Here is a 13666-nt window from a genome sequence, read left to right as displayed (position 1 = left end):
ATCAACCCTCGCTTTCATTCTAATCACACCACTTGTCAAGGATACCATTTCACCCTCATAGCATCCACATTACTTCTCAAAACATCATTATCATTCTTTATTTCCCTCCTTAAGGCATCATTATCACTCCTCATTTATCGGGCAAAGGCCTTAAAATGATCCATCAAGGCTCCAATAGCATCATTTACCAAAGGTTGGGAAGTAGTACCTTCATAATCCATGGCAAATGTACCTAAAAGAACAAAAAAAACAACAATCAACACAACCTAAAAAATGAGCAAACAAGTTAGTTCAAAAGCCTCACCACACTCTCACTCAACCTCACCTCACACTTGGCTTCACAAGTGTTAAATAATTAGCAATACTTGGAAAGTTACTTGAGTGGTGAAAATCTTTGGTCCAGAATCGATCTTTGTTTGAAACGACTCAAATAAAGTGATGCAAGAACTTGAACCAACAAAATACTACGACTTTAAAAAGAGAAAAGCACAAAAAAATTGAAGACACGAAATGAACAAACTCTAATCTAATTACCAAACTAGTAGGTACTTACTAGCTTACTAATTAGGGATAGAATTAACTTATAAGAAACTAGAATAAAAAATTAAAAACTAGGAAATCTACCTAAGAATTGGTTGTTGAGCTATGATGATATGGCATTCAATTTTGGATGTTGAGTTTTCAAAATTTTCACCTAAAAATTTCAAGTCTCGGCCTAGAACACCCTTGGAGAAGAAGAATTTTTGTTTTGGAGGAAAAATTGAAGGTTTGGAGCCCTTTTGGGAGCTTCAAATGAATTCAAAATGGATTGGTCCCCCCTTGTACTTTAATTGTATTTGATTATTCCCTTTGTCTCTTTTTTCTTTTGGATGAAAATGAATATTCCAAGGAATAGTCTTTTACAAACACCAAGTACACTCTCTTTCTTCTCCTTTTTGTATCAAACACACTCTTTGAATATTCTTCCTTAGAATGAGTTGATGAACATGGAAGAACAAGATGAATATTTAAGAGTTGACCAAAGTTTGACCCCTAACTAAATAAACTCCAAATCTGGATATTTTTGTAGATCTAGGTTCCTTAGGCCAAGGTGAACTCAAATATGTAAAAATCAGCCACCAAAATCGTCCAAATCACAAGCCCAATTTCGGATCTAGCTTAAAAGCTTTAAAAACACCATATCCATGGAGGTTCTTAGCTCAAACTCAACCAAATCTTGTTCCAAGTGTAGATCTAGACTCCCTATGTGTTGCAGAACAAGAATATAACACAAGAAACCAACAAAACATAATAAAAACATGTAGATCTAAGATTTAAAAATCTGCCAAAACACAAAAATGGGTTTACAATTTTTGTGTGAGATTTTCGATTTTCTACACTCTTTTTGTTGATATTTTCTTAGATCCAAGACTTAGAGTTGTGGGAACAACTCTAATACATGGATCTAATACCAAATCATAGCCTAAAGGAAGGCTAAACACGAAAATGGACACACAATGAAGAAAAAACAGCAACTAGAAGAAACGGAGATGAAGAAAATGCATAAAATGTAAAGATAGTAGAAAAACCTTTACTATTACCAAGTGATTAACAAAAGATGGTGTATCAAACCATCAATAACACCTCACTAATAGAAGATTAAACCTTCCTCTTAGGTGGACCAAAGGACTCGCACTTCCTCAATCATACCTTTCTTGCCAAATGTTCAACATAAATGAAATCCATCAATTGTATTAAACTCTCAAGTTTTTTGATATCTTTTCCAAGACCTACACTAATATGGCTTCTCCAAGCCCTACACTAAGGAAAGAAACTACACCAAGAGTAATACTCAATTTTCATTCATCAAAGTCCAATGAAAAGAGTGAAAAAATGGTCTATTTATACTATTACATGCCAAATGACAAAAATGCCCTTAATGAGAGCTTAAAGGCGACGCCTCTTGAGTGTCATTTTGTAGTGTAAAATATCTTCATTAACCTTCACTTGAGGAACCTCTTGAGTTTTGGAACCCTTTTCCTTTCTTCACTTGGAAAAGTTTTTGAAAAGGCTTCAAAAAGGTCTTCAATCACTTGAAAAATTTGAAACTTGAACTATCTACAAGACCTTGTACCCTTTGTGATCTTCATGCTTGTATCACTGGCTCCGCATTCAACCACTTTATATCTTACGTAATAAGTGAATAGGGAAAGAGTGTGAGCCTCATATAATCAGCATTTATACTTGTCAGAACAAATATAGCAGTGAACTCAATGAAATTCTGCAAATAAACCTGTGGATCCTCATGTGAAAGCCCTACAAATTGTCCACTACTAATAAATAGTTTCACCATGTTGTGCTTAAGCTCAAAATTTCTCCAGCAGCCGGCCGTTGAATGGTGGAAGTCAAATTTATTAGAAGTGGGACTACCACTTCCCGAACAGTCCTGCGCGCTACTTGTTATTCCTCAGCCATTTGCGTAGGATTTTATTGGTCTTCTTGGATTTGAGAAATTCGTGGGAGAAGGTTTGCTTCACTCCTTCATTGATGGTAAAGTTGCTCGGGTTGGGAGCTTGGTTCAACCAACTCCTTATCCCTTTCCAGCTTACAACTTTAAAAAATTATTTCTTGTAATAATAAAACCAAGACCAAGCATAAAAACTCTAAATAAATCTAAAAGTATTGCCAAAATACAAGCCCCCAAAAAAGGTGCCAAAAATAAGACAGCGTCAAAGCGCACATGCAAGTGTACGTGGTCTTATCAAGTAGTAAAGTGGCCTAATGAAAGCCAAGTATCGTTCCCATAGAGACTTGATTTAGCAATGACTAATTTAGTTCACAATTTAGATTAAGTTGATGCAAGAGTAATCAAAAGAGAGAATTGAGTTTGTAAATTGCAAGTAAAGTAAATAATGCATAAAGTAAAGATCTTAAAACAATAAATAGGAGAAAATTTAGGGTTAAAGCACTTCGACAATCATTCTACATCTTGAGTTTCATTTATTAACTCGCTTATCTTGGTTGTGGATTCGTAGGGTTAATTGTATGATTATGGTCTCCCAACCTCTAATCTTTTACCTAAGTTGAACCTTACAACTACATTGTTGAGCAGGGATGTAATGATCTAATTAGGTTATGAAAGCTATCATCCTACATTAAATCAAGTAAGGCTCCTAAGTACATCCCTATCCTAGGTGCTGGGATCAATTCTTCATTTTATAAAAGAATACAACCCATACTTTGTTCATCTTCATGTTCTATCCCTTATTCCCTCTCTCGATATAAAAAGGTAGATAATTGATATATTTCAAGGGTCGCGAATCCTTAAAATAGTTAAATCAAAGATGAACACACAACCAATATTGATAAGGAAAATTAATGAACTTAATTCAAAACAAAAGTAATCATGTCTTTGTCTTTAACCTTAGAAAATGGTGTTTAGCCATGCATAGTCATAATTTTAATCAGAAAATAGTAATTAACGACTAAAAACTTGAATTAACTAAATAAAAACCTAATAAAGAGGTTGTAGTAGCCCTTTGCTCTCCAAAATATGCTAAAATTTGTGTAAAAATGTGATACAACATGTATTTATAGTATAAGAGAAAGCCCTTTCCGTGTTAGACAAGAAAACCTTCAGTTATTGAGCCCGAGATTAGGTGGGGTACTGCCCTGGGTATAACCCCGCTCTAGGTGAGGCGTCACCTCAAAATCACCCTACCTCTCTGGAATTTGTTGTTCAGAATATTTCTAAGGCACAAGAGCACTAAAATGAGCCCGCTTTACGGGATAATAACCTTTAGGATAACCACACGCCTATTGGTTACTTTTTTGGGTCTTTTTCAAATTTATTGGTGTTTTGAAAGAGTCGATTAGCCACTCTTAAAGTCTACATGTGCCCAAGACATTCTAGGGGTCCAAAAGTGCATCAATCTGCATATTGTGCCTTCGTTGAGCTATTTCGATCCTTTTTGAGTTGTTCCCACTTGATTTAAAGCTTGTATATCCTTTAGATATAATCATAATCCATTCAAAAATCATGATATAGCATTAAAAACAACAATATAAATCATAAAACAACAGAACATCCAATATGATGAATAGAAACACGAGCTAACCATAGGCTAATTTCACTTTGATCTTTAACTCATTGTTTTGATCCTTGGCTTGATATAATTGACCCTTGAGAATTATAAAAAAGTCGTTTCACATATATTTACACATAAAACCCATTTGGAACACTTTAAACACAATATAATCCACCGAAATCAACTAGACAAGCACCTAACTCAAGCTAGTAACACTAGTTTTCCAGGTTAAACTCTAAATGAATCTACTTGGTACAAAATTGTTTGAAACTCAATTTGAACATCATAAACACATTATTTAACACTTTGATATACATTTATCTCATTATCAACTCATATATCACATGAATCATCCTCAAAACAAGGCTAAAAGGCTAGAATAGTGATGCTAGAATACATAAATACACCCAACATCAGGCAGTTACAATAGAAAATAAATACCAGGCCTCAAGGTGGTTTAACATTAGATACTAAAAATCCAAAACAAGTAATGACAATTACTTTGAGGAGTGGTAAAGAGCTCAATGAAAAACCTCCAAAGGCAACTAAGGAGGTACATACATATTTGACTCCCCCATAGGTATCCAAAAAAGTTGTTGGAAATTTGAGAAAGTCTGAGTACTGGAAAGGAAAAGTTGTTGAAAAAGTTGAGAAGCTGATGCCGTAATTTTTTTTCCCACACAAGCATATAAAAGCAAAGGAGGATACATATTTTAAGAATTTCTTTGATATATTCAGAGAACTTCATCTTTTTTTGGGTGTATAGCTTAGTTGGTAGAGTATTGGGTCACTTTAACCTTCCTCTGTTAGATGTTTTCTAGGGTATGCAAAAGTATACTAAGTACTTGAGGCATGTAGTTGCAAATAAGGTAAAGCTTTAAAATGTAGATATGGTAGCACTCACTGAGAAGTGTAGCTCGGTGGTAACATAGAAGATTCACAAGAAGCTTAAGGACCCAGGGAAGTTCACTGTTCCCATTTAGATTGGGAATAGTGGATAGCCCACACCTTAAGCAATTTAGGGGAAAGTGTCAACTTGATGCCCCTATATTTGTTCTATACATTGGCCTTGGGTAATCCTAGACTGAGGTCGGTGCTACTGTAGTTGGAAAATACGAGCATAAACCATCCCGAAGAAGTGATAGAGGATGTCCTTATAAAGGTTGGAAAATTTATTATTCCAGTGGACTTTATTATTCTAATTTTTTAGGCAGATGAATAGGTACCAATCATCTTGTTGCGTCCATTCTTAGCAACTAAAGGAGTGTTGATTAATGTGAGAGCGGGTACGCTCACTATGAGGTTGGAGGATGAAGGGGCGGTCTTCAAAGTATACAAACCTCTAAACACACTATCCCACTATAAAGACTTGGGTATGATTACTATTATTAAAGGGGATAAGTATGGGGTGGTTAGTCTGCCAAAGACCTCTTTGGACACCCTTATTTAGCACCCTAAGTTACAAACACCTAAGCCCAATATGATGCAAGTAGATAAGCCTAAAAAGGCTAAAGTTGAGAATACTATTGACCTTGAGAGTGCACACTCAAGAGGTCAAAAATGAATAAGAACATGGCCTCCAAGTATGAGAAAAAGGTTGAAGGAACTTGGTTAAGTTGAGTTAGGTCATGCCACGCACTAAATTAGGCACTGCTTGGGAGGCAACCCAAGTTAAGTAGGTAATTTTTATTTTTAGTTTTCATAATTTTTACTTCACGTAGTTTTTGTTTTGTTAAGCAGGTTGATGTGAATTCTGAGTATCAAAAACTTGAGCTAAAAATCATGGAAAAGGCTGAGTGTAGGGTCCCACGAACCTCCTTTATGTGAAAAGATACTACTAGCCAGGCCAAAAGGCCCCAGAGAGTATTTCTATCTCTTATTAAAGAGTATTTCTATCTCTTAATTTTAAGTTCACTTTGGCGACAAAGTAGATTCTAAGTGTGAGGTGGAGGAAATTCCCAATTTTGGGCTTAATTTAAAATTTTTGTGTAAGATATTCTTGTTGGTGCTATAGTTGATTGTGTGGTGCAAGTGTTTGTATGAAAAAAGCATGCTGATTTTGTGAATGACTACTTTTGAGACTCCTAGACTCATGTTTATGACTCTTGCACTTGTTGGATTAATTTTAATTTATGCTATTGATTGGTTAAGAGTCTATGATGATCCTAGGCATATGCCATGTGCGTGTGAGGTATTGTATAATCTTTGTTGCATGTGATGTGTAGAACTTTCCTAGTGTGTGCGAAAAGCAAAATAAAGAGTGTGGGTTTAGGAGATGATATAGGCATTTCTTTCATAGCCTTGTGTTTTACCTTTTTTTTAACCTACTCATGTTCATAATCGTAGTAAGCCTCATTGAGCCTTAAGATTTTTCTTTGACAACCACATATATGAGATACCTTAATTTGATCCAAAGCTCTTAGGCGCTTTAATGAAAAATTAATTAAGTAAGGAGTTTTAGAAATAACAAGAGAAAAGGTGAAAGTGAAGCCCCAAAGTGATAGCTATTGGTGTTCAAGAGAATTGTTATGTATTGAGGTAGGGAGTTGAGTAATGAAAAAGAAGAAAAATTTGTTCAAATGGAATGAGTTATGCATAAAATACTCCCACCATAACGTATCTAAATGAGCTTAATAAGATAGGATAAAAAAAAGAATGGGATAGACCAAAGTGGTGTAATCAGGTTGTTAGAGCTGAATTGAATGTATAAAGTGATGTATTAAAGCGCTTAGGAAAGATAGTCACTATTCAGCCAAAATAGTTCCTACACATCCCTTAGCCTACATTACTACCCTTGAAGACCTATGGTTTATTATGTGTAACTTGTGACTTCCTTGTGAGAGTGAGCGTAATTTTATTCTTTTTCCCATCATGTTATAAAATGATTTTATGTGAGTGATTATGGGTAACTCTTTTGTTGTGAGGTGATATGTTTGATGATCTTTCAATTCTGTAAATAGCATGCTTAGTGTAGAAACTTGCATTCGTTGTAGTCATTATAGTACTAGCTTGAGCGTCTTACATATACTAGAAGTGTAGAGTTTCCTTAGCTTATGATTCTTAGAGTAAAGAGTTGTTCGAGGATGAATAAGGCTTTAAGTATGGGGTGGTGATGTTAGGTGTATTTATGCGCTCAGTGTTACTAGTCTAGCTTGTTTAGTCCTTTTTAGGATAACTTGTGTGCCCAATGTGTTAATTATGATAGAAAGAAGCATATAAGTGTTCAATGACGTGATTACAATGGTTAAAACTATTTTCCAACAAGTTTGTCCTTAATTGAGACATTTAGAGTTCAATCGAGATAACTAGTTTACTAGCTTGAGCTAGGTATGTGTCTAGTTGGTTTCATGGAATTCTAGTGATTTTAATGAGTTCCAAATGGTTTAAATATGCGATTATATATGGAAAAACTTCTTGTTGATATGCAAAGTTCAATTTGATTAAGTGTAGAGGTGGTACAATAAGTTGAAGATCAACATGAACTAGCCTAGTAATAGCTCTTGTTTTGATTCATTATTATCGATATTGTGTTGTTATGATCTTTAATATGTGGTGTGTGATTATGTAAGAAGCCTTGTGAGCTGGATATGGTGATATATTTATGATATAATGGCTGGAAATCTAGTGGAAATACACCATAAGACAACGGATAAAAGATTGGACAATAAAGACTTAACAAAAATTAGGATAGCAAGTTCCAGTGGCTGCCTATGATAATCATATGTCGCCACTCTATTATGGTGCCATATAGTACACCCAACCCCCTCTATTGTGGTGCGCTAGAGCTCATGCATCCCTTTTAATTTTGGTGCACTAGAGCCTCTGCATCCCCCATTAGTGCAGTGCATTATAGTAGGCAGAGGCCTCTCTACTCCCAAGCTCAAATTGTTGGAATTCTTCTACACCTACATGCTTGTGAATGGTGCATTATAAGTACCACTTGTTGTAAACATTATGGTTATCTTTGGATAACTTGGAACTTTAAGGAGCTGCTACTACATGTTTTTTTAGGTTTACATTCTTTTATTTAGCATTCTATTAGATTATATCATGTATTCAACCTTTTGGATCATGATTATGACAATGAGTGGCTAAGAAGTCCCTTTCCGGGGTTAAACCCAAGAACATGAGTACTATTATTTTGAATTAATTTTTTTTATTTGCTTATCATTATTGGTTATTTGTTTATTCTTGATTTAAGTATTTTGAGGATTGATCACCCCTAGAATACATCAATTGTCAGCCTTGTGATCTCGAGAGAGGGAATAAGGAGATAGAATGCGGGGATGAACAAAGTATGGTTTGTATTCTTTTATGAAATAAGGAATTCAAATTAGCGTCTACGACAGGTATATACTTAAAAGCCTTACTTGATTCAAACATAGCATGATAGATTAAAGAACTTAATTGGGTTATTACATCCCCGCTCAATGATGTAGTTGTAATGTCCAAATTAGATAAATGGTTAGAGGTTGGGAGACCATGATCATGCAGTGACCCTACAAATCAACAAACAAGATAAGCAGTTGACAAATGAAATTCAATAACGTAGTATGTTTGTTCAAAGTGCTTTAACCCTGGGTTTTACTCCATCAATTGTTTCAAGACTTTATTTTATACATTGTGTACTTTACTTTAGTTTACAAATCTCCAAACTCTTTTTGGTTACCTTTGTATCAAATTAATCATAGAAGTTAAACTAGAATTGAATAGTTATTGGAACAAGTCCCTGTGGGATAGATATTTGGCATTCTTGAAGACCACTATATTACTTGGTAGACCACATACACTTGTGTGTGTGCTTGGATGCTGTCATCCAGTGTCTAACCCATTTATGTTATGTATTGTTACGAGTGGACCTTATCAGTTGTAAAGTCTGGTTATGACTAATATGGTTGATTCGTGAGGTTGATAGTGTATGGGGCTGTTGGTCACTGTCTTTTTTACGATTCGTGGTTACGAGTCATAAAGAGTGGTTACGAGTCAGTGGTTGACTCATAGTCAAAGGTGACATTTTTCCAGATTTTAAGTTGAGTATACTTTAACTTAAAACCTTTCTTGGGGCTTCATTATCACGTTATTCCTAACAAAACTATTTAAGTTAAGGTTAGGGTTTAAAAGAGAGTGGTCATTTAGGTTTCTAAGGGTGCTATCTCTTCCAAATTTCTTTGTATTTTAGGCATGTTACTCTTCCCTCATTGTTATTTTACTAAAAACACTTGTTTTAAGGCATGGCTTTCATAGTATTGTTGTGGTTTTGAAACAAGGGTTGGGGTTCTTAATACTTATTATTGAATAATGTTTTCCTATGGTTTAATTATAAGTTTCCATGTTTTAAACATGGTTTTGAACATATGGGTGCATGGATATGGTGGTTGAACTTGAAAATGGTAATTTTCTCTAAATTTGTGATGCTTGAAGTGGTTATGACCCTACCCCTATATTGTAAAATTGGTTTTTTGTTATGAGAAAGGTGGGAATTTAAATTTGGGATACAATGGAATCCCTAAGGTGTTTTGTTTTATTTATTCCCCTTTGCAACTAATGCATGGTATAAATGGTTAAGGATGGTTTTTAAAACCTTGGGGGTACATTAGAATCCCCCAAGTGATTTTAGTATGAAAACTTTGCAGGGTACATGGGAATTCCCCAAGTACCTTTAAAATAATGTTTATGGGGAACATGGATATCCCTTAAGTATTGGATAATGACATTGCTTGCAAGCTATAGTCAGTATGACGATACCACATAATAATTCTTTAATAATTAACTCCTGGAACTGGTGGTTTGGTTATTTTTAAATGTTTTAATTGGTTAATAATATGGGTTGTGATAGCTAGCCGTGAAGGTGTGAGTCTGAAGGACAAACACTGGAAACTTATGTTTGCCAACATGAGGTTGGTATTGATGACCGTGTTCTTGTGGGGTATAAGGGAATCCCCTAAGCCTATACGTGTAGATATGTATCATAGAGGAGAGGGGTATAAAGGAATCCCAGTCTATCTATGATATCTCTGGTTTGTGTGGCCAACATGCACTAGGGACCATTCAGTGGGTAACACTGAACCCAATTAGCCCTTAGGTGGACTTGTGATGGTGAATCTACACAAACCAGGTTAACGTTTTAAAATCCTTGCTAAACCTTGTTCCCTATCCCAGCATGGTATGTGTATATATACATGTATGTATTTGCGTATGGTTATGTGTATTGATTTGATTTGGTTTGGGATTGATGGCATTACTTTATCTTTATCACTGAGTTACATATTTGCATTCACATCTCTAACCATTTATGTATGTTATATCCCCACACGATGCAGGAATCAACCATACATCCACTCCTGCTTCTCAGAGACTAGGTGAATTGGGAACAACTTTTGAGTCATACTAAAGTGGTGACCTTTCATACTTTGGAAGATCACATTTCATGCTATGGATTTCATTATGTCTTTTCTATTCTTTTGGACTTAGTTTTGGATATGGTCGGGGTCATGTCCCGACTAGATATTCTTTGATTTTGATTGGAGGATATGTTGGACTACTATGGTCATAGGCGGTGTCGGTATTGGTATTTGTATTGGTATTGATATTGGTTGGTTGTTTGGTTTTGGATTTTGGTTTTGGTATAGACTCACTATAATATCTTTAAATTGATATTAGCTTACCTTGTTGTATGTTCATAATTCATCCGACATGGGGTGAAGGGTGGTCAATAATTTTGTTATTAGGGGTGGTCTCTAGTCCTAGTTGAACTTGAGATACCCGACACGAACAGGCCTTGGTTTGGGTTATGTTAGATTGATATTATAGCCCTAGGTTCATGGTCAATTGGGTGTCTACAAAGCCATGTTGAGTAGAGTCTCTTCTAAGGGTGTGTAGCGCACTACATTCATAAGGAAGAAAGGCTACTAGGAATTTAGGAATGCTTCTCTTTCTTGTGTTTTGTTTTTGGGTTGTAAAGTCTAATCTCTTAAATATCTCTAATTCCCATCGATTATGGAAGGTTTATTGAAATATGATGTTGGAAAGTAAGAAATTTAAAACTTTTTCTTTTTAACCATTAGTACATTAATATAATCTTCTGTAACACTTATACAATGTTATCGTGTATAGGAAACAAAATGGCAATTACTACCAAAAAAATAGTCCCGGTCTTTATTTTTCAGAGTTGAATTTCGTCGTTGCTCATCCACAGTTCAAACATTAATTCTACAAAATGTCGCAAACTAACACATACTGGAATGACAAAGTATACAATTTTTTGTACGATAGACGTAATTCAAATGTTAGTTTTTATTTTGCTAGAAAATGGTCAGATGATATAATTTATAAAATGAAATAGATAATTTGTAAACATTGAAAGTTACTTGATGCAATTATTATTTTGACATTACACATTTCTATGGATGTATATTATTGATAATTTGTAAACATTGAAAGCTAATTGATGCAATTAGTATTTTGACGTTACACATATCTATGTATGTATATTATTCAACATTAGACATGTGTAACACAATTTGTTTTAAACTTTGTACTTTAAATGGGCTAACATTTACATACATCTATTTATGTATAATACTCATATTGCTGTGCACATCCAATACATGCTGTGTAAATCCCATACATAGTGTACAATGAATAATACCACTTCATACATCCACTACAAAAAAACAGCATTTACCAACAGACAAAGTATGCTGCAAATAAACATATATCCGTCGCTATATTGATTTAGAGATGGATCAACAACGCAATATATGCCGTTGCTCTTTTGGTCGGTTCTAACCTTTTAATAATGAAAAAATAAAATTCGTTGTCAATTTTTCAATGTCATAGAGACAACTTATATCCGTTGTCATTTATAGCAATGAATATTTTTGTTGTTATATTTATAAATGTCGTTACTAATTTCATTATGTATTTCGTCATTTTGATTATTTAATGACCAAATATTTATTGCTAGTCCGTCACTATAAATTTTGTTATTTAGTTCTCAATTTTTTGTGACAAAAGATAATTTTCGTCAATCCATTGCAAATGTTTTTTCTTTGACAATGATGAAATTTGTCGCTAAATCTGTCATCATTAGTTTTCTTCCAAAACCCTTTTAATTTGTATTTTAAATACACTCTGTTGAATCATATTAAAAGCATATTATAAAATTCTTAAAATATCCAACATTCATATAAAAGAACGCACATATATAGATAGAAAAATCTTCTTAAAATATCCAATAGTCATATAAAAGAATCCACATATATAGATAACAAAATCTAAACATCCACAATACGAAACATAGCAACATCTAAACACATAATTATGTCCAAAACATCCATAGTACCAAATATCTACCAACTATCCTTAAAAGAACCCACATCATCCACAATACCAAAGATAGCAAAATCTAAACACAATTATGTCCAAAACATCCATAATACCAAACATCTACAAACTATTCTTAAAAGAACCCACATCTATCAAGTGTATGTTGTTGTTGCACACTTTTGAACATTTCAACAAAATAGACCATAAAAGATGAATGCACTGATCGTCAACAGTATCACAATTGATCAAGATTTTAATCATCATCTAAGGAATCAAGATCGTCCAAAGTAGTAGCCCGAGGTGTCACAATTGATCGTGAAGAAATCAACTTATGTACCTCCTCAATAACAATAGAAATAAATTACGTTTTAAGTACGAGAATCAATCACTTCACAAACTCATCCAAATCCAAATTTGTCACTAATTTCGATATATGAGAAGCTGAAGATGAATTCTTTTCATAAGAAACACAAAGATTTTGCCCGTAGTAGCCTTTTGCTTCAGATCCAAGACCAAATACTGTCCGCTTCTTTTCTCCTTCGCTAGCTTGGTAATATGCTTCAATTTGATCAATATCAGATTTTGAAAATATTTTTTCTCGTAATATTTCTTCATATCTTTCCTATAATAGAGGAGGTGAAATTATAGTGGATTGTACTTAAAAATGATTAGATACCAAAAACTACTTTAAACTAAAAAAATAAGAATTAAGTAAACTACTACATTAAGATTTAGTCTTACATGGACGATTCAGGAACGTTTATCAACGAAAGATTTTTCATCATAACCATGTGTGTGAACATGAAAATGTAACTCACTTGGTATCGGATCTTGACCCATTTCAGCAGCCTGTAAAAAAGAAGCGTTGAGCATTGTACTAACACGAAACTGCTGGACCATTCATTTCACTTATTAAAGTGTAACTCACTATTTTAAACTTTCAATACAACAACATCAACAACAAATAGAAGGGGAAGGAATCAACATGGTAGCTTTCAAGCAATGTGGGAAATACATATGCATGGTCAACACATTATAGGAAATACATCATAACTGTTTTTATGAAAATAGTAGGGAAATTTCCATATGGGCAACAAAATGTGGGAAATGCATACATACTGTTATCATAAAAACAGTAGGAAAATTTCATCCTAACACCTGCATACTATTTTCATATAAAAAATTACTTTAAGGGAATTTTTTTAAAAAGTTGTCACAATATCAGAGGCCACAATGTCAATTTGGATAAATTTACTTCAAATTCAATGCCA

The sequence above is a fragment of the Capsicum annuum genome, chromosome 1 (assembly GCF_002878395.1).
Source record: "Capsicum annuum cultivar UCD-10X-F1 chromosome 1, UCD10Xv1.1, whole genome shotgun sequence".
Taxonomy (NCBI): Eukaryota; Viridiplantae; Streptophyta; class Magnoliopsida; order Solanales; family Solanaceae; genus Capsicum; species Capsicum annuum.
Note: the sequence above shows the minus strand (reverse complement) of the source record.